Genomic DNA, 25,138 nt, shown 5'->3' on the forward strand with positions numbered 1-25,138 from the left:
GTTCTCTTGGGAAAGCAGGTGCAGCCACTCTGTGCCCATCTCAGAGTGGGGACTGTCACTTTATGTCCATACTGGGAAGGCAGTGGTGTGGAAAGTCACTTTCTGATGACTCTGATGAAAGGTTTTCTCCTCTGTGTCATGAATAACGACTTTAGAAATTTATTTCAAGTATGACTGATATTGAGAAGGCATTTGATGTTTGCCAGGCAGAACTGGTCTCTGTCCTAGGAACAGCAGCTCTGTGATGAGGCAAAGCCAATGCCAGAAGTAGATAATTGTGTGCCATCTGGTTTTTGTGACTCTGCTGGTATCTCCAGTGGGGCAGTGTTGATGGTGCCCAGTGAAGGCTGAAAGAAGAGCCTTCACATGACAAAGTAGTTCCCAGCCTAATTGGTGGCTTGTGCATGCCCTGTTTGAAGCCAGGCTTTGACATACAAGAGTTTTTCCCAAGGCACCCGAGTCACTGCCTCTTTCCTTGCCTTGCTGTGGTCTCTTCTTCAGGGCAGGTTGATAGATTTGGGAATGTTCCTTGCACTTTCTTAGGGCTTTGTTTTCTTCACGTAGACATTTCCTGAGTTGGTCCAGATGGGATTCTGGCTGGAGTTTCTCCTATGGATCCTATGGAGATAGAAGACAGGACATTTAATTAAATAGTGACTCTTCTACACCAATTTAGGAATATTTAGTCCATATGTCCAATGATAAGAACCATCTGGTGGAGTGTACTGACTGGTGGGTGGAGTAGAGGAATGGAAGACATGGTTCCTGGGATCAATTCCCAGCTCTTCTACTGACTCACTTAGTGGCCATAGGCAATTAGCTCTCTTAACCTCTGCCTCTGCTCTGATTTCCCCATCTGTAAAACTGGGATGATGTTATGTGCTTTCTGGAGGGATTTGTCAGAACACATTGGAAGTGCTTGGGCATGTGCCACTGATGGAGCTTTGAGATACAAATATGAAAAGGAAAAGTAACATCTGACTCCAGTGGGAGAATCAAAGGGGAGTGAAGTGAGCCTAATGTAAGTAACAAGTCTTGGTGAACAGATGTGTGTATGTGTTTAGAGGTGTTTGGATAAGTGTGTCAGTGGATATTCTGCATTCCCAGAAACCAGAGGGGTGCCATGATGGGCCCTTGTGTGTGAAGTTTAATGGAGGCAAAACCGTTTAGCCATAAAAATCTGCTTTCCTCCTCATCATGCTGTGTTTCTTCCAATTCTGATACGAAACCACAACCCTGCAAAGTTTCTACATATTTTATTTGCTTTTCTTGGATAAATGGAATTAACAGAGGACAAATACATCTTCAAAACCAGGGAGGTTATTAAGTCATGATTGTCATAGGCACCACCATAGCCTACTCACACTGCCCAAATTCTGCTTAGTTAACTCTTGGGCAGGAGGCATCCTTTGTGGCACCCAGTGTGTTCTCATTTACTAAGGAAGAAAAAAAAAAAATCCAAACTCCGAGTCATTTTGGGCAAGTGCATCCCTGATTCGGGAGCTGTTTGTTGCCAGCTGATATATTGCCACTTGTTGTTGAAATCCCAGCTTGGCAAGCCTGCAGGAGCAGACTTTTCCTGTTGATTTTGTCAGATGCAGAACATTGTGTGCTCGTGTTGGACATGTTACCTAAAGCACCTCATGAGTCTTTCTGAGTACATCTTTTTCCTTCTGCTTCTCCAAGTGTTGAGCAGATGGTTTATTTCCTAGAGAGAGGTGAGCGTGGACTGACAGAGTTGGATGTCACGTTGTGTTTGGAAGGCTCCCTGGGCCAGCCTGCTGGATTGCCCACCGGCCCTAGAACCAGGCTGCCAAGCGTCCAGCTGCTTTTGTGGAGAGAAAGTCATTGTGGCTTGAGGGATGTGTGCTGGGAGAAGACTCCGAGGGGATGGTTTGTCCTCTTTTGTCTTCTTCTGCTGGTGGCACAGCCTTGGAGCAGTGCAGCAGAGTCGGGCCAGAGCCGGTTCCTGATGCAGCGGTGGGAAAGCCTGCGGAGCCGAGCGTGCCTGCGCGGGGCTGGAGCGCTGGCACCAACAAAAGCCCCTTTGAGAGCAGCTCTGACGCGCTGGGCTCCTCAGCTGAGCTCGCCCAGCCTGGCTCGGGGCCATCCCTCTGCCTTCCCCTGCTCCCTCCGGAGAGGACATTCATTAGCGCGGAGCGGCGGAGGTCAGAGCCCCTTTCTGGCCGCCTGTTGGCTTTGGCTGCTCTCGCTGGGAGGGAACGGGGTGGGCTGAGGCAGCTGGGGGGAGACGGGAGCTCACTGGAGCTGGGGTGCTGGAGGCGGCAGGGAAATGGCAAACAAAGCTCCTTTTTCTTGTGAAAAGTGGTGTTCCGTGAGCAACAGAGGCAGTGGAGCGAAAACCACTGGGAAAAATGAATGCTAAGACTGAGACTCGTTGAAGCTGCAGAAAGGCAGCCACTTGCTGAAGGGTGGTGTATCCAGAGGAGGGGCTGGGATGATTTTTAAAGCCTTGTATTAGTGTGAGGAAAAGAAAAGGGTCTAAACAAGCAAGAAATTGAAATTTGGAGTCCTTTGGTTTACTCTGTGCCCCAAAGGGCCTTTTTTTTTTTTTTTTTTTTGATGGTGTAGACCACATGGAAATAAGGAGCCCAATATCCTGCTCTCAGTCGCTACTTGCTGCGACTCTGGGGCCAGTGTCCCACATTCCCTGAGTGCCCACCCAGGGTGGAAAGCTTTATACCTCACCTCCTGGGGTCAGGCTTGTCACTACAACCCTTGTAAAGAGTGTCTTCCAATCTGAGTTTAATCTCAGCAGATGACAGGAAATGAAATTTTGTAGTATAATAAAAAAGCCACATGCAAGTCCCAGGACTAAGAAAAATTAAATTCTGTGAAAGAATAATAATGGCACAGAAAACATCTGGGGCATACAAAATGTTTGGATGGTGCAGTGATGGAGAGTGTAAATACTTACTTTGGTGGACTAAAGTATATTTACCTTTTACTTGTTTTCTGTTACATTTGCAACTGCCTCAGGATGAAGGATGTATACTCATGCAAGTCTGTGATGTGTTCCTGGTGCTGCACAACTTCAATAAAAACCAAATGGAGTTAGCTGAGATATGCAGAGAAAGGTGCTAGAGAAAATTTAGAGACAAGAGCACTTGCAGTTTTGCTGAGATTGACTGTTTTCCAGGCTCTGAGATTAAAAACTACTTCTGTTGTCCAAACAAGGTTTTCTTCCTCGAGTGGAGCCAGTGCCAGCAAATGGTTCAGACTTGGTTACTGCTGGCAAAGAGTCAATTGGTTTTTAATCTGATTTCCTAAAGAAATAAGGCGTGTGATCATGCTGCCTCTCTGTACATACACCAGTGTTTGTGCACAGCTCTGCCTGCCTGCATTTCCCCTTTCTGTACTGCAGCTTTTGGATGTGCTGGCCAGTTCCACACAGAGCAGAGGGAACAGGACTTACAGATGCCTTTAGAGGGATCATGGAATTAAGGGAACTTAATAGAATGACAAGTTGGGTGATGTCCTGCTGATAAAAATGCTGCAAGGCTTTCTGGACATTGGAAAATTCATATGGAAGCTCAGCCTTGGACAGGAAAACACAGAGGTCAGGCTTTCATGGGGTCTGCTCCGGTGCGTGGTGTGCACGTGTGTGCACATGCATATATGTGTTTTCTTTCTGAATAAACAGAAACAGGGAGGAGGTGGGGGAGAACTGAATGAACAATAAACAAATACTGCCCACGCTTTCCGTAATGTTTGAGGAATCCCATCGCTATCAGTTTATTTGATATTTGCTCTAATAGCCCTGATCAAAGTGCTGGCACTGCTGATGTGCATGTGGATGTCAGAAATACTTGCAGAGCTGTTCCATTGTAATTTAGTGTTAGTTAAAAGGTACTTAAAGCAGTTGCCTATTTGATTATGATTGGGGGCCATTAACATTTTTTTCCATAAACAGATGGTTACTGTCCGCTGAGTTGATTGCAGAACAATTCCAGAGCTCTAATTCAGAAGGAGCTGTTCCTGGAAAGATATCTTGGGTGCCTGGCTTTTTGCTTTTGTGATTTGGATTTTTAATTATTTTTTAAGTTTTTTTTTTTTTTCTCCTCTTTCATTATGTAATTATTGCTATAGGTTCAAAGGCAGGGAAATATATACATATATATATCAGAGCCATGATCTACCTTTTAGATGAGGCTTAAATCTGTCCCATGTTGCCTTGGCCAAGCCTGGCTATAATCATACACTGATTTTATTTTTTTTTCTCCCCTAATTGTTTGTTGTATAGGCATGGACAAACCCTCTGCAGCTTGGAGAGCCTGCATATCAAGGGTTTGCTGCTCAGGAGAAATCTGTGATCAGGGTCCTTTTATTCCTTCCTCCTGGGAGCCTGCCATGTGGCAGGAGCAGGAAGAAAGAGCAAAGTACTATCAATCTGCCACAGCCACAGGAGAGAAACAGCCATACATCAGCAGCCATGGCAAATTCCAGGGATTTGGGGGCGTGTGGCTCTCCAGAGCAATGGGCTGGAAATGGGAACCCATTGCTGCTGAGTTCTTTGAGCTGGGTGTGAGATATGCTGAGCCCCCTGAAACATCGGAGCAGAGCTGCTGCATTGGACTGATGGAATTCAGGGGTTCTCCTTGCTGGTATCCTTCAGTTTGTTTGCAAATATCCTTGATATACTCCTACTCCTCAGTATTAGTTGGGTTTATTTGCTTGGGAAGTGGATTGAAAGGGCATGTGGTTTCACTGGGGCTTCCTTCTATAAATACCTGCTTATACTCTGCTGAAGTGCAAGCTGTGCTATTTTTATGTTTATTTATTTAATGCCTTCAAGGTGATAAAGCATAAAGCTCTTTGAGCTGCTGAATATTGCTTTCTATGACTGCCTGAAAGTAAGTTGTAGACTGGTGGGGGTCAGTGTCAGTCCCTTCTCCCAGGTAACAAGCAACGGGTCAAGAGGACAAGGCTGCACCATGGGAGGTTTAGATTGGATATTAGGGAAAATTGCATATTAGGGAAAATTTCTTCACTGGCAGAGTGGTCATGCATTGGAACTGGCTGCTCAAAGAAGGGGTGAAACCACTGTTCCTGGAAGCGTTAAGAAAACATGAATGTGGCACGTATAGTGGTAGAATTGGCAGTGTTAGGTTAATGGTTGGACTTAATGATCTTCGAGATCTTTTCCTGCTGTAATGATTTTATGGCAAGTGTCTCCTCCTCTGCTGTACCATGCACTCTGTAACTGGCGTGGTGGCAGCAAGGGACAGCTGCTATGAAGCTCTGGGTTCCGTGGCAAACCTTTGAGAGATCCCACCTGTCCCCTGAGGTGCTGTGACTGTGACAGGCTTCTGCTTCTCCTCTTTGCAAAGGCAGATCCACTCTCACTCCAGCAGTTAAATGCTTGCACCCCTTGTCCCTCAGTTCAGGTGGTGCTGGTGTGGTGAAGGCTTGGAAGGTCACACTGCTCCCTGGTGCTGTCTGAAGGGGCAGGGAGCCAACCTTGGCTGGACAGGGGCACTGAATGACCCTACAGGAGAAACGGTGAGCAAAAGGTCAGGATTTATTTAGACCTAGAAATAAAACATTTTCCCACTCCCAGAAGTATTAATAGGTTATTTATAAAGGAAATGTAAAGTGCACTGACCAGCCATTATTTATTTTGCTTGCTGTTACAAAACCCAGGTGTCTTTTTTTAGGCCACTGCTGAAAGCAGAAAAAAAAAAGATCAGTGGTGTTCAGGTGACCCAAGAAGCCCCAAGCCTGCTTCACACCATATCCTTGCAGGTCTTCCTCCCTGTGCATGACCTCCCTCTCTTGGGGTGTCTTGTTTGCTCCTATCCCCAGCCGGGTGCTTGACCCCGGGTGCACCACTCACCCTGAGGGAGCCCCGTGGCAGAGCTGGAGTTTGCCCAGGGCAGCTCAGCATCAGCAGGGTCTCCTCATGGACTTTCACAAATGCTTTTCACACTGTAGTGTTAAAAGTTGCATGAGGGACCCTCATTTTACCTGTGATTCTGTATCAGTGAAGTGCTGGAAAGAGATTGGCATTTATTTATTTTTTAATGCATTTTTTAAATTGAAGTGTCCCTTTCCCAGCCTCAGAGTGCTGGGGATGCTGCTCCTTGTAGCACCGTGCTGGCTTCTGCCTTTGTATAAACCTGTAGTAGTGAGAGGGTGAGAATGAGCCACAGCTGCTTTCCTTGGACCACAGCGGTGGGAAGATGTCCTTCACCCATTTGCCATCCAGGAGCAGCTGAATTGCCCCAAGTCCTCATCCAACAGGCTGCACCCATCTTTGCCACAGCTGTGATTGCCCAGGCTCAGTCACCTCAGCACCTCCCCAGAGGACCATGCAGAAGGTGCTAATCCTCACAGAGCTCCTCTCCACAGCACTGATGCTCCTGCCTGCCCTTTCCTTGCCTCCATGGCTCCAGCCTCTCTTTGCTGTGTGTTCTGATGGTGTCTGGCTGTCCTCACGTGGCTTTGCTTTAGTGAAAGATGCTGGAATGACAGAACAGAGCCAGAACAATTCTGTTGATCTCCAGAACAGGTACTACATGCAGCAGCAGGACATGCTATTTTGTTTAAACAATAGGGCTAAGTCTGATGAAGACCCACCATCTCCACAATCCTTGTGTCCTGTGCGCTCTCGTGTGCCTCTCTGCAGGCAGCCAAGGACCAGACAAATGAATGCCAACTTTGATGTGGCTTTAATAAGGTGCAGGGCAGTGTTGGAAGAACCAAAAGACTTTAATTAATATTTTAGTTGTGGTTTGTACTGCACTTGTCCAACTATTTTTTGAAAAAGATTTTGCTACTGCTAATGCTGATAAATGGTCCTGTGGGAGGATATCCCTGTTGAGTTTATCACCTCTTCCTCCTCATGACTTGCTGCAGGACTGTTGTTCATTTATGTGGTATTTAGGCAGGGATGCAGAGAGCTGTCACTCTGTCCTTAAACCCTGGAGCAGGAGAGCTTAGCACTTTGTCAAGGGACAGGTGACTGTGATGTAAATGCAGGATTGGCAGGGGAAACCTTGGGCAGCTGTGAAGGCAAATGGAGAGAAGAAAAAGAAAAGTGCTGCTTGGTTTTGAACCTGGGATGAATGTGCTTGAAGGAGTGCCTAGAAATTCAGAAGCAGTGGAATAAACTCCCAAGGGAATGGATAAGAGCTGTCACCTGGGCTGTTTGAGCTTTGACTGGTAAAAGCACTGGGGAAGCAAATTGTAGAGAGCACTGGAGCATCTGATGATCTAATGGGCTAGTTCCATCTCCAAGTTCTATTTCTTGTGGTGCAATAGAGAGCCTGTCTATGTCCAGGACAGTTCCAAAAACCTCCATCAGCAGCACCAGTATTTAGCATTTGTTGATGGAAGTTGGATGCTCAGGCATCTAATTTCAATCTACAACCATGCTATTAAAAATCAATGGACCAGAAGATAATGCCTGTACACAAAAGCAGCTGGGTAGTATTTTGTGCACAGGAGAAATAAATCACATTTGGAGTCTCATATTTTGTGTCTGAGGCACAAGGCTTATAATCCAGCTCCTGGTTGGGACAGTGCTCTTCAATTTAAGCCATGGCCTTGGATAATGCAGTAGAATAGAGGGATAGTCTGTTACCTGAACCTGTCTTGTGGTTCACGAAAGGGACTCAGGATGTCACTCAAACTGGCCACAGGTCTTTCTTTGGAGTCTGTGTATGAGACACAGCTGCTGTCAGGCTGATTGAGGGGCAGGGAGCTGAGAATGATGCCTATACATCCCCAAAAACTCATCCCAGCCTCGTCACCAGCTGCCATGTGCTCTGCTCCACACCTGGGCTGTGTTGCAGGATCTGCCCTCTGCTCTCAGCCTTGTGGCAGGAGAAGGGCTTGGAGTTGGACATCTTCTGTGTCTCACAGCCCCTTTGCTCCCTTATCTGCTGGAGCCTGGTATCTCCAGAAAAGCTTTACTTCATTGCTTGGGCCCTGCACCTGCAGGAGTCACCAGCCTCCTCTGGAAGGAGGGACTGTTTCACATGAGGACCCTCACGCTGCAGCCCAGCATCACACACACCTTGGTTTTTGGAAGGTTTTGTGACTCTGCTGCCTGCCCCTAGATCTTGCTGAAAGACCTGACTTCATGGCCACCAAGGAGTTTTTCCTACCAAAAATGTGAGAAAGCCATGTTGGATCAGATGTCCGTTTAGAAGCAGTCTCTGTGGAGGTGTTTTTGCCACATCTGCCTTCAATGTCATTAAAACTAAAGTAATGCACAGCTTCAAAAACTGCAGAGGGTGAAAAACCATACAGTTACAGCAAAGAAAACAGATAGGTCTGCTTGGATTTTGGATTTAAAAACTCTCTGGCTTGCTTCTCATTCCATGTGAACAACCTGTAAGGACCTCCATCTCCATCTTCTCTCCAAGCCAGCTCATTCTTCATTCTCCCCAGCAACCTGCAAGCTCTTCCCAGCCTGACACAGTCAAGAGTCAGACAAGAGGCTGTGAATTAGTGTGAGAGGAAGAACATTGTTTTCCTTCACTCTGTTTTTTCTTCATAGTACAATTCACAGGGCAGGAGCTGAGATGTTGGCGCCACAGCAGCTCCAGGGTGGGCAGTGCCAGAGGGGCTCCCTGGCTCATTCCTGTCCTCCTCCTCCTCCTGCAGGAGCCTGAACTGGCCTTTTTGTTGCTGACAAGATGATTTCATCCCGGTGCTCTAAGAACTCTTGTGACATCCCCAATTTTCCAGATGGATAATGAAAACCTGCGAGCAGGGCCGGCGCGGCGGCTTCCGAAGCACTCGCCTGTGGAGCTGTGTCCGTTTCTGGTTTCATATCCACTGACAGGGCTTAAAAATCATTACACTGAGTGCAGCTGGCACCTGGGGAGGCAGGTAAAGACACTGCTGCCCTGGGGCTGAGACACCTTTCTCACCATGCAGAGGAGAGATGGGAATTGGAGCTCCTCATCCTGATGGGCCAGTTTCTGCCTCTCCTTCTGCCAGGCTGTGCTGCAATGCAGGAGATGCTGCCCAGATCTCCTCATCTCTTGCTCAGGAGCCTCTTGGCACCTTCTCATGGCATCCAGGGATGCTCTGAGTCTGAGCTAGGGGCTCCCATGCATCCACTGGGCCAATGCTTTGGAAAGAGCAAAACAAAGCCAAGTTTCCCCAGTCAGCAGGTGCATAGTCCATGCAAAAAGTGAAGCATGTCTTTATCCAAAGTGGCTGTAGTAATGGTATGAAAAAAAACCAACACCTATAATTTTAAGGTAACAATGGTCTAGGATCAATATCTATTCCTATTGATTTCTTAATTTCACTAACAATTTTTCATTTGGGTTTTGGGTAAATTCCCATGACCATCCCTGTGCACACAGCAGTGGGGTGCTGCAGCAGGCCTGAGTAAGGAATTATGGAACAGCAGGGCAGGGCAGACACTCCTGCTGGTGGAAACTGGCTGCTGAGACCTGTTTGGGGGGTTGTGCGTTGTGCAGAGTCTGTGCTGGTCACCAAAGGTGCTCTGGGGCTGCACCCAGGGGCAGAGGAGGTTGCTGCCAGAGAACTCAGTCTGTTTATTTAAGTTAACTCATGACTTTTGCATCCCATCCCCCTGGTTGTTCATCCCTGGGGCTGTTGCAGCTGGCTGCTCCTGCAGTGCTAAACGAGGGCATGGCTATAAACCCTCCTTCAGCCCAGCCCAGTCTTTCCAGCACCACCATCACATTTTTCTGTTGTTGCCCTTTGCTGAAGCTCCCTGGTGTGTGGGAGTCTCCTGTCCCTGTGCCCAGAAGGGTTGAGGATTACCCCAGGTTTGGTTCCCCCAGTGCTGGATGGGGACAGCTCCTCCCTGTGCTGCTCCCCTGCAGGCTCATAATCTGTTTGCAGGCTGTGATCACCACCAGCCCATCTCAACATTAACTGTTTTCCAGGTTCCTGCCTCCTGGTAAATTGGTGATTTACCACTAAAACTTTTTATTTAATGTTTTTGAAGTCTACATCTTGGTTTTCTTCTGCCTGTGTTTGCTGGCTGAGGGATGCATTACCTCTGGGACTTTGTGCCTTTGGTGCCTCTTGACTTTGGAGAAAGCAGCTGAGCTGGTGGGAATGAACCAGCTCTGCTCAGTCACCGAGCCTCATTTCAGTAGTGGTTCCAGAAATTATGGTGGTCCCACCTTATCCCTTGAATTGACACATATTGCCACATAGACTGGCTTAAAGCTCTGCCATAGTTATGCCACCCAGCCTGGCACTAGCAGGGAAGAGCACTATAAATCAGATTTAATGTTATATTAGTGTGAAAGTGCTCATATCCAAGCCAGTTTGAATTAATTTTTCAAGAAAGTTTTTCTCTGAGACATTATCAAATATATTACAGTCTTCATTGACTAATTTTGTAATTCAATCAGGGGAAAATAAGGCAGTGAAGGTAGTTCAGCATGATTTGTTTTTATAGACCAACTGCTTCATCCTCTTGATTCCACTATCACTTAGCCTCTTAAATATTTTTTTCCTTTGATTTTTCACTATAAAAGTTAGGTTTATTAATTTATTCTTCACACCAGGCAGGATAGCAAATACAAGTTTTATGCATATATGTGTATATAAAGGGAAAAGTCTTTACAGATTTAGAGAGCTTCTGCCTTCTTGACAAGTTTCTCAGCCTGGAATTAAATTGGTTGCAGCATTTGGTAATGAGTGAATGCCTTTTGGGCTGCTGAGTGTTTGTTTCAGAGTATCCTGCTCAGGTCTGTCTCTCTGTGTGGGACAAAGAGAGCAAATATTGCTGAATTTTCCAGTAACAATTTTCTTAGCTGTTTTAACCATTATTTAATTTTATTTTATTTCTGTTTTTGCTATTTTATTTTGGTTTATGCTTTAATTATATTTAAGGAGTATTAATTCCTCTATATCCTATTTGCTCTCAATCACCCTTGATCTAAGGAGTTGTATAGAAATTGAAATTAGATACAGCCTTTTCAATGTCTGCAGAAATCCCATTCCACCCTTCTGCTGCAGGGCAGCTGGATTTCAGCTATTTCTTTCCTTTTTTTTATATTGTTATTTAATTCTTATTAACAAAACATACTGTCTTCACTATGTTTCTTTTCTTTCTAAATTCATTATGCTGCTGGTGTATTTAGGAGCAATTTGGGCTTATTCTCTCTGCTTAAAGATTTCAAGTAATGCTTCTTGGCTGATGCTGTCTGTTAAGGTGATACTGAAGTTAATGGGATGTCAGCATGTGCCAAAACCCCTCATCAGCAGAGCACACGTGTTCCACTCTGGCACATTAAAGCTGCAGTTGTAAAGGTAAAGCAAGGCACTTTTCCACCTTTTGATATGTATAGGTAAAGGTATTGATTTGAGTTCTGCTGAACCAAAAAAAGTCACTTCCTCTTAAGTGCATCCCGGTGGAGCAGCTGGAATCCGTGTTGGGTTCTGGGATGCTTCAGCAAAGGGTCTCTTGCTTGGGTTTGCTCCTGCCAGAGCTTTGCCAGTTTCAGATGAGGCTTTTGGGACCAACCTCATGGGCAGGCTTTGTATTAATCAGCCAGAAAGGAATGAAGTTCTGCTTTTCTGCTAAAAGAGGAGAGAGGGGCTATTAAATTTTGTTAATTGAGTATTTTACTAGGATGTGCTACTGGGCCTTTGAATGCATGCCAGGTGCCTCTCTTTTTTTTTAATACCTTGCTTTGTTATTTCATTGAGGCAAAACCTGGCATTTATTTATCTGCTATTAGACAGCTTGCAGAAATCTGTGTAGGCTCTCTGTGTAAGCTCTTTTGCAAAAGGTACATTAGTTCAGATTCCTGATTGCTGTGTGTCTCTGCTTTGATACCTGCCTTTAAAACCTTCCTGGATGCAGGCAGGGAGGCAACATGCTGTCTGAAACTGTGCCTTGAGGATGAATCTTGATTTCCAACCAGTGGCAGAAAGATACATTATTCCTGGATCAGGTTTTATCTTTAAATTTTTTTTTTTTTTTTACAAAAACAAAATTGGTGGTTTTCAAAACCACAGGTTTTTGTGCAAATTCAGGAACCTCTAACATCCCCTACTCTTAGTGGAGAACCTTAAGTTTTGAACTCAGCACTTGAATCCTTTTCCCAGGAGCCATTTCCAAGTATTTTACTGTCAGAAGTCAGTGCTAAGCTGACTTGTACACACAAGGACCTGTGTGCTTCTGGACCTCTGAACTCTCCTCTGTGGCACGTGAATTCTGAAGGTTTTATGGCCCTTGCAACATCAGTATCTGCAGTGCACTATGACATACAAAGGCGCTGGGAAGTTCCAGGCAGAAGACATGAAGAAGAAAAAGAGTGTGTGGAAGCAGGAGGGAGAGGCAATGCAGCACTCCAGGCTCTTGTTGGACAAATCCTTCATGTCACCCTCACCAAAGCAGGTGGAGGAGGAGGAGGGAACTCCTCTCTCTTCTCCCATGGAGCACAGGCATGGACAGGGCAGATAGAGGTGGGGAGCGGCTTTATGAAGCTGTTAATAGCTGGTGGCAAGTGCCTATTTGGAGCTTCAGAGCCCAGGAGTGGCTGGAGCTCCCATTTGCCATTTGGCAGGCTCTGTAAGGATAAATAATCTCGGCTGCAATTTGCACTAATGATTTCCTAAGCACGCTGGCATGTCTTGATCAGTGGAGGAGGAGGGAGAGCAGCGCTTCTGGCTTTTTTTGGGGTGTGAATGAGGAAGGCAGGAGGAGGCTGGGGAGAGGAGGGAGCAGCAAGTGTTTCCCATTTTGGTTAGTGGTGTGGGAGACGGAAGGTTGGTGGTTGAATTTTAATTTCTTTTATTGGTCTAGTAAGACAGTAGCTATGGGAGATGCATTACCCACGGATGTGGCTCCAATCTGCAGTCCTTGAAAATTTTACTGAAAGGTGTTGTCTTGATAAAGAAGTTTGGTTCTGCACAGTCCAGCAGAGTTCCATCAGGTTAAATTATTGAGAAGATATATATGACTGCCTTGATTAACAAGGGGTAGAACATATGCAAAATACTCAAACATATGCTAGTTCAGAGCAGGGGGAACTGTAAGCCCACCGTTATTAGCCTCATGTCTCCATCACAGCCAAATTAGATTCAACAAAACCACCTCAGTGGTGGTTCAAACACCTTCTTGAATTATCACAGTTTGAAGATTTGGATTTAAACTGACACATTTAGAGCTTGGAAATAGGAGTGTACACTCCTGCATGTATTTTGAGTGAACAGAAGCACTTCATGCTCTGTGCTCATGCCTTGAGCTGCAGCTGTTGAAGAGCAGGGGGTTAAACACATTGTGATACCAAGTAAAATTTTCAGGATATCAAGCTGTAATTTCCTGGAAGCTGTAGGCTGAGGGAAATGTTTCTAGTAAATATTGGCTCCTGGAAGATAAAGAAACTGCAAGTTCTCATCTGTCTGAGGTTGTTTATCTCTATTTCTGGGGTGTTTCACAAATGCACAGATCAGGCTTTTGCTGTGGCTCTGCCTTTCCCTCTGCCTCAGACATGGGAAATGTGAGCTGAGAGGTGGGGAGATGCTATGTGTGCACTTCTGGAGGAGTGAGGACCCAAGGATGCACCCATGTTCCAGCTTCCATCAGCTCTGACAGCAGCTCTGAAACTTGCCATCTCAGTGGTATATATATTTTTTTTTTTTTTTTTTGGTTGGGGGTGCTCCTCTTACCAGATTAGCTGAGCTTTACTGAGAAAGCAGCTGGCAGATAATTTCATTACTGGCCACCTGTTGAGAAGTACATATGTGCCAGCATTTTTCTAAGCATAGGAGTTTAAAAAGTAGCAAAGGGAATTAATAGACAAATCCTACAGAAATTCCTCTAACATCCTTCATCAATCCTGAGTTTAATGTCTAACGAGTGCTGGGGTGTGTATGATGGGAACAGGGGATGGTACTTAATAAAGTATTTCATTGGAGAAAAGGGGCTTTACTCACAGTAACTCAGTGGGTAAATTTACATGGTCTTGATGAGAAGGCTGGGACTGACACAGGCTCCCTGCTGTGAGCAGCAGACCTGTGGGCCATCCGGAGTGTGTGAGGGGCTAAGGGTCAGCCAGGTAGAAATGATGCCTTGTAGACTGTTAAAATACCGTGGCTGGATTTTTATTTGTCCTCTGCTAAAAAGTCTGCCTTGGACAGTTCATCAGTTTGATGTTGGAGTAGCTTTTGCAGAGGCTTAACAAGAGGAATCACTGCAGATTCTCTCCACGGCCACCCAGGAGGGGTGGGTTCCTCATAAGGTGGATGCAGGAGCATTTGGAGCTGTGTCTCCCTCACCTCTGGTAGCAGAATGAGCCTCAGGACCATCCATTAGACTTGGTAAAAGACTGGGAGACCCAAAGATGGAGCATGCTGAGGGCAAAAGCATCCTGAAATGCTGTCCTGAGCATCTCCTGTGAAGGGCAGATGTGAATGCTGACCTCCTGCATGGCCTTCAGTCAGCACAGGCTTGCCACAAAGTGGAACATGGGAATTTTGGAAGAGGTGTAAATATCTTTGGAGATGCATGTTCCTGGCAAATCTCTGGTGTCTGCTGGTGCAAAGTGCTTCCTGTGCTCCTTTACCGCTCTCTTTGTTGGACATTCTTATTATTCAACTTCTTTGTTATGGTATCAGCTAGAAAAGATGAGGTGTGAAGGAGGTTACATTAGCAGAGCCTTCTGCAGGCAATAAAAGGCAAAAATGAGAGATTAGAGATGTTTTCAGAAGATGAATAGACAAAGAGCAATGGCCTGAACTTCAGGAAGATTCGTAGGCTGGTTAGAAAAGGCTTTGGCACATAGAGGAGGATGGTGTGATGGTGTCCTGTGGGTCTCAGATTCAATCAAAGAGAGAAACTGTGAGTTTCTAGCCAGGCAGAAGCCTGGGAAAGAGCCTGAGAAGAATGTAAATAATTCTTTATCTCTCTTGTTGTTCACATTGTTTATAGCTAAGTTCTATCACTGTGTGTCAAGCACTTTGCACCAATGGTGGTGAGTTGTTTTCACTTCAGGACCAATGGAGTTGGTCCTCACAGAGCTCTGTATAAAAGAGTGGTGTATTTTGAATAAATTGCAGTTTTACTTTCAGCAGCCTTCTGATCAGAGTCTTCTCATTCCCGTCCTGCCTCAGCAGCGACATCGTCCAGCAAGGGGGAATTCAGGGTGTGGACTGGAGAAGTGGAGCCAGGTTCCCAAGAGGTTTTGTGTGCTGTGACCCCAGGGGTCCAACTCTCTAAACACTTCTCTGCTGTGAAGGACAAACTCCCTGCAGTGGGTGGCAGAGGGCTCGTGGGACAGTGCTGCTGCCCGTGGGGCAGAGCGGCCGTGGTCGCTCCTGCTTGCACTCTCTCCATCCCCTCTCTCTTTGGAGCTTGCCTTGCTGCCTGCTCCCCCTCCTGCCCTCTTTCCCCCTGCTGTCAGGCACTTGCTCCAGCTTTCCCACTGGAGAATTTTCCTCACTCGGGGAATGGGCCAACACCCTTCAGTGGGAGCTCTGAACTGCATCCCTGCCCTGGGAGGCTCGCACAGCACGCTGCTGCCAGCTGAGCTGCAGCCCCTTGGATGTTTTTCTCCTGACAAGAGCAGCATGTGCAGATTTTCTGATACCACCCTGCGTGCTCTGGTTGTTCCCTGAGCCCGAGTTAGTTACGGCAGCTTTCAGCACGCTCTGCATCCATCATCTCGCGGCTGGACGTGGGTATTTCATGCAGGAAAACTTTTTTTTTTTTTTTTTTTTTTCCTAGAGAATGACTGAATTAAGCCATGTGTTTACTACCACTTGAGCAAAGTGGTCCCAGGCTGAGCTATAAGATATACGACTGGTGTTTAAAATTAAGAGAGCAAACATCAACAGAGAAAACTACAAGAGGGAAAAGGAGCCTGGGTAATGGAATTACATTACTTCCATGCTAATATGACCTTGGAGATGGTCTACTGCTCTGCAGGGATTTGGGAGAGTAATGTATTTGATAGCATCATCTGAGAGGGTGTGCATTTATCTGAACATATTTATATCCAAAATTACATATTTGTGTGTAGGTGCACAGTGCTTATTCATTCAGTTTATTCTGTTTTACCCACACACCTCTTTGTGGGACCCAGGGATGTGTTTTAGGTGATGCTCTGGGGTCCTCATGTCATGGGTTTAGATGCTAAGGAAGGACTTAATGCCTTCTTCTTTAAACTGCCACCTGAAAAGCCAGAATAAGAAACATTGCACTCCTTAAAGTCAATACACAGTGGCACCCTCCTCAGGGATTAGATCTTCATTCCTTATCTCTGATGGAGCCAGGAAGGTGGGGGATTTCAAAGGAAGAAGGTGCTATTTGCTAATGTGCCCTCTTTGTGACATTATTAGTGTGGAGAGGAGCAGCAGCATCCCTTTTTCCCTCAGCTCTTGGGGGACCACACTGAGACACATTGATTGCTGAGGTATCTGGCTTTGAATGGAGAGATTTCTAGATCAGAACCATTTTGGATACCTGTTGGTGGCCAGAGTGCTGTGGCACTGGGCAGGCTATAAATTATTAAAATCAATCTTTTATAATCAGCAGTCACAGTAGAAGTGAGTTATAATGAAATGGGTCCAGCTGTTTACAGACAGGCAGTGTGGGAGAGGTGAGTAAAGAGCAGGATTTTCCCTGTACAAAATTATCTGTGGGGAGCTGCTTCTCTGGAAGCAGCTGGATAACCAGAAATGTGCATGAGTCAGGGGCATCTCACCATTCCCTCCAAACTCTGTGGCACTTAGCTTTGTTTTAGGCAGGAGCAGTGATTTTTTTGCCTTTTCAGCTTTATTTTTTGAGGTCAGTTTTCATTCTGGAGGATGTGTGCAAATAGTCATTATATAAAAAGAGGAAAAGAGATAAGTTCATGGTTTAGAGGGAGGGAGAACCTTGAGTGATGTGGGACCTTTCTGTGTGAGGTTGGGTTTTTTTTTGCTCAAGGAGAGCAATTCCTTTCCCAGTCTTCCTTGGAAGTAAAACTGATGTGAAGGGAATGGGATGACAAGAATGACTCCTTTAATGGCTCTAGTGGCTAATGAAGCTGTGGAGTGGGTGCTGAGGCTGCTTTAGCCATTTTTTGGGGCCTTCTGCTGATGAAGATCATTGTTTGAGTGTGCCCAGTTATATCCCCACACAGCATCCTTGGTGCAGCTGGGTTCTCTCCAGTCACCCCTCACCTCTGCATGCCCCAGGTCCCACCTGTGGTTCCTCACCTCTCAGTCCCACAGGTCCTTTCTGTGAAATGCAGCTTTTTGCCTTTTATTTTGACACAGTTTAGGTGAAAGAAGGTTGTGTATCTAATATTATATTTAATGCTGATGGTCTATTGCAATTATTCTGTCCCATCCTGAACCTCAGTGATCATGGGGTGACCACATGGAGGGATAGGCCCTGCTGCCCTCTGAAGAAGGGGCTTTGAGCTGGTTTGGGGCTGCTTTGAGCTGGTTTGGGGCTGCTTTGAAGGAGCTGGTTTGGGGCACCCTGAGCTCAGCTCCAAACTGGCTGTACCTCCTGTGGTTTGTAGGCAGCACGTAGGGATGAACCTTTGCTTGCAGTCCATAAAACACACAATAGAAACTCCTATCCACATCCAGGCAATTAAAATGTCTACTCTAGGCATAAAAATAATAAAAATAATAATAGCGAAATTAATGAGATTTCAGATGTCTTTGTTAACTGGCCTGGGTTTTTTGAGTTCAAAGATGCATCATATTGCAGCCCCTGTGAGTTGGGGAGTTTTGTTCCTTCAAGTGCTTCAGGCTGTGATGAAGGTTGAGCATCCCTGATCAGGCAGCCTGTGTGGGGTATGTCTCATCACAAGGAAAACAGGCATTAGTCAAAATGCAGCCCGGAAGGGACAAGAACAAATTTGCAAAACACTCTGCCTGACGCCTTTTGGAAGGAATTCAGAGAAGAGCAACTAAAATGATTAAGGTTCTGCAGGGAATGTATTGTAAAAAAAAAAAAGATTAGGAAAAAGAAAAACTAAATATATGAAATGCAGCTAGACCAGATTGAAGGAAAGCAATCCCCAGCGGTGCATATTTAGAAGAGTTGAACAATGAAGAACTAAAAGGACTATTTAGGATGCTGGAAGGAAAACATAGGGTATATAGAATCAATTAAGCAATCAAAAACCTGGGGGCATATCTAGGTCCCTTTTCCAAAGGAAAGAGGCTCTTGCCTCTTTGGAGCATGGAGGAGCCTCTGAAATGGATGCTGCAACCTTTAGAAAGTTTTCAGTTGTTCTGGGGGCAAGGGTGGGAAGATGATAAGTGTTCACCACATGTCACATGGGTGATGTCCTCACTGAGGTCCCTGCATGCGGGGATGTGGGTGTGGAAACCTCCTGGGCCTGTTGGGCTTTTCTTTTCTCCTTAGACAGTGTGGAGGGGTGGCTGAGCAGCCACGAGCCCTGGACTGCCTTCTCCCTTCCCTGCTGCCGTGCTGCTGCACGAAATAGCAAAACCTGGAAGGTGTGATAGGGACAACTGGCTGCAGTCTCCCTGCCTTGGCTGATTAATTAACTCTTCAGATTAATTTCCTTCCTGATTACCGCTTGATTAATTCCTCCTAACTCTGTGAGACCTCCTCACCACTTAATCCTCTTTATAAGCCCTCAGAGTGCAATGCTTGAAGTAAACATCAAGCAGGAAAAAAAAAGCAAACACTGTGAAATGCAAACACAACAGTGCTGCCAGCAGGACCCCTCCCTGTGCCAGGAGCTGCCCCCGTGGCTGCCCCATGGCTCCCTGCCCCAAGGGCTCCTCCACCCTCCTCTCCTCCGAGCCCCTCTTTTCTCAGCAGCTCTCCAGCGTGTCTGTAGCAAATTGCACAATTTCACTTGTTGGGCCTGATAATTAGTGACAATATCCTGATAATTTGCAAAAGGGGCAGGAGGAGGGAGCTGTGCTCAGCTGTGTTCAGCAGCAGGAGAAGAGGGTTTTTTTTCCCTCATCTCCTCATTAAAAGGAGCATCTGAACTCATGAAGCAGCTTTTGATGTAGGCTAGAACATGAGATATTGTGCTGGCCATCAGGGTTTGTGCCATCTCACCACCCAGACCTGTGGCGTGAGGCAGAGAAAGGCTGGGGATGGCAGGAGCCACCAGCTCAGAGGTGAGGGGTTAGTGAGGACACCAATTTGTGGATTTTTGGTGGTGCAGGGGGAGGCAATGGGGTCAGAGAGCTGAGCCTTGGCTTGAGTCTGAACAACCCACATGCAGAAGGCAGCAATCCTCATCCTGCTGAGGATTTTTAATTTCATTTTAATTTTTTTTCCTATTCCTGGGCATCTATTCCCAGAGGTCTCTAGATGCTTTAATAAAATATGAGTAAAAACATGACTTATGATGAGGAAAGAAATGTAGGCAAATGAATCCCCAAACAGTAACAAAAGCTTTTCTCCATCTTCCCTACACTCAATAACCCAACATTTACCCCTGGGAATCATAATGCTTAAAGAGCAACAGCACTTTCTTGGACATTGTTTTTGAGGAATGTTTTGTGGCTGGAAACAAAGCTGTAGTATGCACCAGCTAAGTTCTAGTGAATTTGTTGTTCTTGTGACCTCAGCTGCAATGGACACAGAAAGAATGTTTTGCACCCAAGAGCCAAGCTTGCTTTTTGTTTCATGGCTGTACAGCATGTGTCATCCATAAACGTGACCCAGACTAATGAATTTGGCTGAGTTTGAACCAGCGAGTGCAGAAAAAAAAAAATGGTGTGTGTGGATAGAGGGACAAGGAATGATTTATTTCTGTGTTAATGGAAAATAAAAACAGATCTTGGAGGTTTTTGGGGCCGAGGCTGTTCCTGGACTGCAGCCTGTGCTGCCCTGTGCTCCCTGGTGTCTTGCCACGGTCATGTTTGAATCTGTCTTTGGATCAGTTGGAACCAAAGGACTCTGATGAAGGAGACTGCACACAGAGAATCTATTCTCATATCAGAGCTGCTTTAAGCACAGCCCCCCAAGGTTATTTCAGTGCACCCGATAATCTTTGGCCATGAAGCCACTTGGGCCTGAGATTGTTTTGCTCTATGTCATTGCCTGTAAAAAATACTCATTTTGGCCGTGTGAGCTGTGTGATAGGTGGCATATGACAAATTACAGCTGTGCTCTGCTGCTGCAGCTTATGTAGTTCTGCAGCCCAGCCTGGGGCTCCCTTTGGTGCCATGTTCCAGTTCTTGAATTGCAGGAACAGGTCAATGATCTGTTTTGACTCTTTCTGAACTTGTGGGATGATATTCCTGCTGGAATGGGGTGAGGAAGGGATGGAGCTGTCCTGATAGCCTGCATCCTTGGGAACTGGCAGCATGGGAGCTCTGCAGGGCTGAGGTTTCCAGCCTGGGGTGTCCCAGGTCTGAGTAAATGCAGGTGGTGGTGGATTAGGAGGCCTGAATTCAAGCCTCCCTATCCCCCTGGTTTGGAGTTTGGAGCAAAAGGCACTTAGACCCCCCACAAAGTTCCCCATTTTCCAGTTATTAAAGGTGCTATCATGGCCTGGACAGTGATTGTCCTTGTGTCTAAGATCTGCAGAAATCTTCTTTTGGGTGTCAACAGGCAGAGTCCTGCATGTGTGACTTTTGTATGCTTGTCACATCGTTCATTGTAAAAAAATTCCCTTTATTTGCCTTTTAATGCTACTATTAAAGCTTTACTGCCAGCTGATCTTCAATTCCTACAAGGGATGGGGGAGAGTAAATTGGAATCTTTGATCTCCTTTGCTTTACTTTCTCTGTCCTTGTATCGTCTTTAGGGCTGTATTTTCTTGGCTGCAAAAAAAGTCAGCATGAAAGTAAGAGGGAAGGAGGAGAAAACCCAGAATTTATTTTGGTGGTGGTGAAGGGATTGTGCATCCCAGCAGCAGTAACAGCCTTGAACCCTGTCTGTGGATCAGAAGTGTTCCCAGATGCATGAGGAGGGGCTCTGTTCTCAGGAGGGCAGCTCATGGTGGGGAGTTCCCCAGCGCTTTGTCTGGGCTAAGAGCACTGTCTGGATCAGAGGAAATTAGCTTCTGAAAAGGGGGAAAAGGGGAAAAAAGCCTGTTCTTACTATATGCTGAAAATCTAGCCAGAGGCAGCTGGAATAAGGCTTGGTGGAGCAGTGCTGGCACACTTTTTTGATTTCCTACGCAGCTTGGAAACAGCAGCAAGAGAGAGCTGGGAGGCAGACTTGTAAGGAAGGTGGTAAGTCTGGGAGAGAAGGGAAAGAACATACCAAAAAGGATGGATGAATTTCTAGTTTATGCAGAGGATCCAAATATGCACATAAATGATTGTTGATCTATGAAACTGTAGTTTTAAATGATGTTGCTGCCGAAATCTGCAGAAAAGGTGTTTCAGTGCTGAAGGAAATTTCTCATTTTGTAAGGTGACCAGAGGGTAAATGCACAATTCTTTTGGTACCACATTGTATCAGAGCCTCCTTCTGCACATCCCCCTCCCTCCATCCCTCACCCTCGGGCGACTCCACCTCTGTAGAGATGACTTAGCACATGAGGGATTGGATCCTAATCAGATCATTACTGCAGCTGTGAAGGAATATAATTTCCCATCCACAAGCCATCACCTCTTTCAGCATCTTCTTTATTTATTTCTAAATAATGTATATATATATCCCTCCCCCCTGTCATGTGATCAAAAATAAAATCACTCTGTGTAAAAGGCAAGAAGAGAAGTAAGTCAAGTTTAGACAGTGTGGAAAATGTTCTTTTGTTCAGAACCAAACTCTTGCAAAGGCCTTGGATGATTTGAACTTTAGTTCTGAGGTAGACACACACAGTCTTTACTGCCAACTAAATGTTATTCCATTACACCCAGAATCCAGGTACTGGACTCATCTGTTTAGCACAGCGAGCTTCTGTGGCCAAAGGGGAACAGAAGGGATGGGAAGAAGTGGATGTAGTGGAAAAAAAACCCAAATAAATCAAAACCCAACAGCAGTGCTGCTGTAGCAGGCTTAGGACACAGGCAGTATCTTTGGGTGGTGATGTTCAGCCCGAGTTCTATCAGCAGTGTTCTGCACTGCTCCAGGTTTGGTGACATTTGAGAGAAACTCAAAAAAATGTGGTTTATGAGCAAAGGTGCAACAGGGACCTTGAACACCCGTAGAGCTATAACAGAGAGCAAAGCCTTGGTGGGTGTGTTGGCCTCCTGTCCCTCCTCTCCATTAAAGGCACAGCTGCCTTTTGCTGAAGTCTGCACTGGCAGGGACACTGGCACTGGAGAGTCCCAGTCCCCAGGTACCAGCTTTTTGAGTGGTGTGGAGTGCAGTGGGTGGATTTGCTCTTTGACTTGCAGGTAATCCCTGTGTGGTTTCATAGGCTGTCCTGGCAAGCATTTGAGCTGCAGTGTTGTACTAATTCCACAGACAGAAGCTAGATGCTGCATGGGTGGCTGAGGAGCATTATATAGTGTTAGCTGTAATCTGGATGAAACAGTTGAAGCATGACTCGTGCAGCCTTTTGGCAGACTGTGGGGTGCTGCTATCACCCAGTTTTGGGGAAGGATTCTGACTTCCCACACAGACTCAGGGAAAAAAGTTTTCATGAGATGTTGGAGAAACTCTGGAGCAGCCAACACTTGAGAGAACATTTTTTAAAAGACTTCACAGGTGGCAAAGAGCTCTAAAATATCTTCTAGTGTGCAACTAGCACACTAAAGAAGCAAAAAAGTTTGTGCAAAAGCATGAACAGGAAGACAATTGCACAAACCCTCTGCAGTGGTGAGTTGTTGATGCAGACTGCAGGGACTTGTTCTTAATAGTTTGCCCAACATCATACAGCTTCTGGGGCTGAAACTGTAGTCTTTCATGCATAAGTCTTGCTCTACTGGCAGTAATTTTGCAGGCTGTGGCTCCATCCTGGACTGTCAAACCACAGGATCTTGTTGCAAGCCTGTGTGCAGGGAGCTGCATTCATGTGTGTACTCTCAGGTGACTGTCTTGGAAGGGCATTGTCCTACTAATGGAAATACAGATTTCTGTGCTTTGAGGCATCTGCTAGACAAGTTTATGGCTTTGCTTGTGTGCTTTCAAAGGACAGGAGGAAGAGGCTGGAGAGGCAAGATCCTGCTGGGTGGCTTGAGAGTACTCTGCCTGCATAGAGCTGTCTCATCAACATCACCATTCCCCATTTGAAATGCTAAATTATTCTTCTCCTCTGTTGTTTGATTGTTTTATGTGCTTTTCTCAGCAAAATCAATCAAGAATTGATAATTTATAAGCTCCTATTTGCATTTTTTTCACTCTTCAAGGGGAAAAAAGAGAAGGATAAAGCAGAAGGTATTGTCACAAATAGAGGAGTGGGGGGGATGCAGAGCTGAGCACCACCTCCCTTGTCTGTGGGTTTGGAGTATGCTTATTGCTTATGCTGGTGTGGAGCTTGGTCTTTGCTGCTGACTCCTGAAAGATCTGCCCTTGCTGCCCACTGGAAAAATGGTGATATAAGGGGTGATGATAGGAGGTGTGAGCTTGCCTGTAGGGAAAAACAGGGGCTCAACCTTGAGAGGTGCCAGGCATGGTCATCCCCAGCAAAGTTAGTGTGAGTGAGAACAGAGCATTGCCAGCTTTGTGCATTCCTGTGTGTACAGAGTGCTGTGGAAAGAGAGATTAGACTAGGCAGGTAGAAGGAGAAAGCTGGGTTAGCTGCCATCCCAGCTTACACTGAAAAAGAAATACCCTGTGGCAGCATATTCCACACTTCTAAGCCTGAACCCTGCCTGCTGTCACACACATCCTCACGCATACAGGGATGAGTCCTGCCTGCCCACCTTCCCCACAGCCACTGCCACCCCATGGGGACATGTCCCATCCCCATCTCACCCCACCACCCCCACTGCCCTGAACTGCAGCGAGGGCATGGGAGGAGGGAGCCATGTCCCCTGGGAGCTGCCCTACTTTGGGAATTTTGTGGAAAAAAGTAGCTCTATTGTCTTAAAATAGAGATAAATATTATAGCTTGGCAGAAAGAGAAATAGAAGAAGTGAGAGACTGCTTAGATAAATAAAAGGATGCATACTTTGGTACTGTAAATAACTACACAGGCAGATGGATGCACAACCAGCCCATAGACATGGATGTTATCAAGATGTTCCTGTGGAGCAGGAGACACATCAGTTACACGGCCAGGATCCTTCTCTGAGCTCCTTGTCCCCTTGTGCTCCTACCAAAGGAGCAATTTGCATGGTGAGCTGTTGCTTTTTCTTGTGAAAGCTGGATTGCTGGTTTCCATACTCTTCAGCTTTCCAAACTTTGCATCTTAAACTTGGGGAGCAGCCTTGGAAGAAAGAGCTTAATAAAATAATGAAAATCAATTTGTGGAAACAGCTGGACACAGACCTGTCCCTGGTTGAGCTCCTGTGGTTCCTGTTCCAGCAGGACAAAAGGAGCTGAGCTGTGGGTGAACCAGCCCCAGTGGCTCTGTGCCCCTCCAGTGCTCAGGTATTCATGGGTGCCATGGCATCTGTTGTGCTGCCTCCTCTGCCTAGCAGGGTTTCATCCTTGAGCAGATGATCGAGAAACACAAAACAAAACCTCAGCGTGAACTGTTGACACCCTTCCTTTGTAGGGTGCTAAGAATTTTTTTCAAATATTCTATATTTGTTCTGACTGTTTCAAGCCATACTTTGGAGAATTTGGCTCAGGAAGTCTGGAGAATTGTCTGGCTCCCAGTGTTTCCCATTAAATACTCCTGCCTCAGTTTTCAGCTCTTGTTCTTCTACTCATGACCTGAAGCAAAAGCTCTGTAGTTGCTTAAATGGAGATGTGAGATTCTTGCAGTTTTCTAGAAAGACTTGGGTGTTCAGATTGTCTTTAGAAATGGCAAAGATTGGTGTGGGTGATGCATCTTCGAAACAGTTCTGTCTTTGCCTTTCTGCCAGAATGACCCTTTATCTGTCTCAGATTCCTGGCATTACCAACACTAGCCTATCCCACTTGACTCAGTCTTGGAAAATAGGTGTTACTAGATGGGTTGACAGGTGATACAGTTCAAAGTATAGCCTGTGGTAGGCTGAGTGATTCTGACAGTTTCTCTTAATCTGTTTGTTATATTTATGGTTGCAATTTAGACAATCCTATATTTTGGCAAATGAATTTATGTGCCAGTCTCTTCCTGTGTGATAAACTTTCCATTCTCAGCCACTGATGCCCATCTTGAAGGAAAGCCAGCAA

The 25,138-nt window shown here is 45.9% G+C and overlaps 1 protein-coding gene across 2 annotated transcripts in view; it reads left to right on the plus strand.

Moving 5' to 3' along the window:
• The window catches only part of NTRK3 (neurotrophic receptor tyrosine kinase 3), a 202,119-nt gene that overhangs the window by 72,248 nt on the left and 104,733 nt on the right, over positions 1-25,138 (plus strand). The gene's annotated exons all lie outside the window — the stretch shown is intronic.

Source organism: Lonchura striata, chromosome 10 (assembly GCF_050655825.1).
Source record: "Lonchura striata isolate lonStrDom1 chromosome 10, ASM5065582v1, whole genome shotgun sequence".
NCBI classification, from domain to species: Eukaryota; Metazoa; Chordata; class Aves; order Passeriformes; family Estrildidae; genus Lonchura; species Lonchura striata.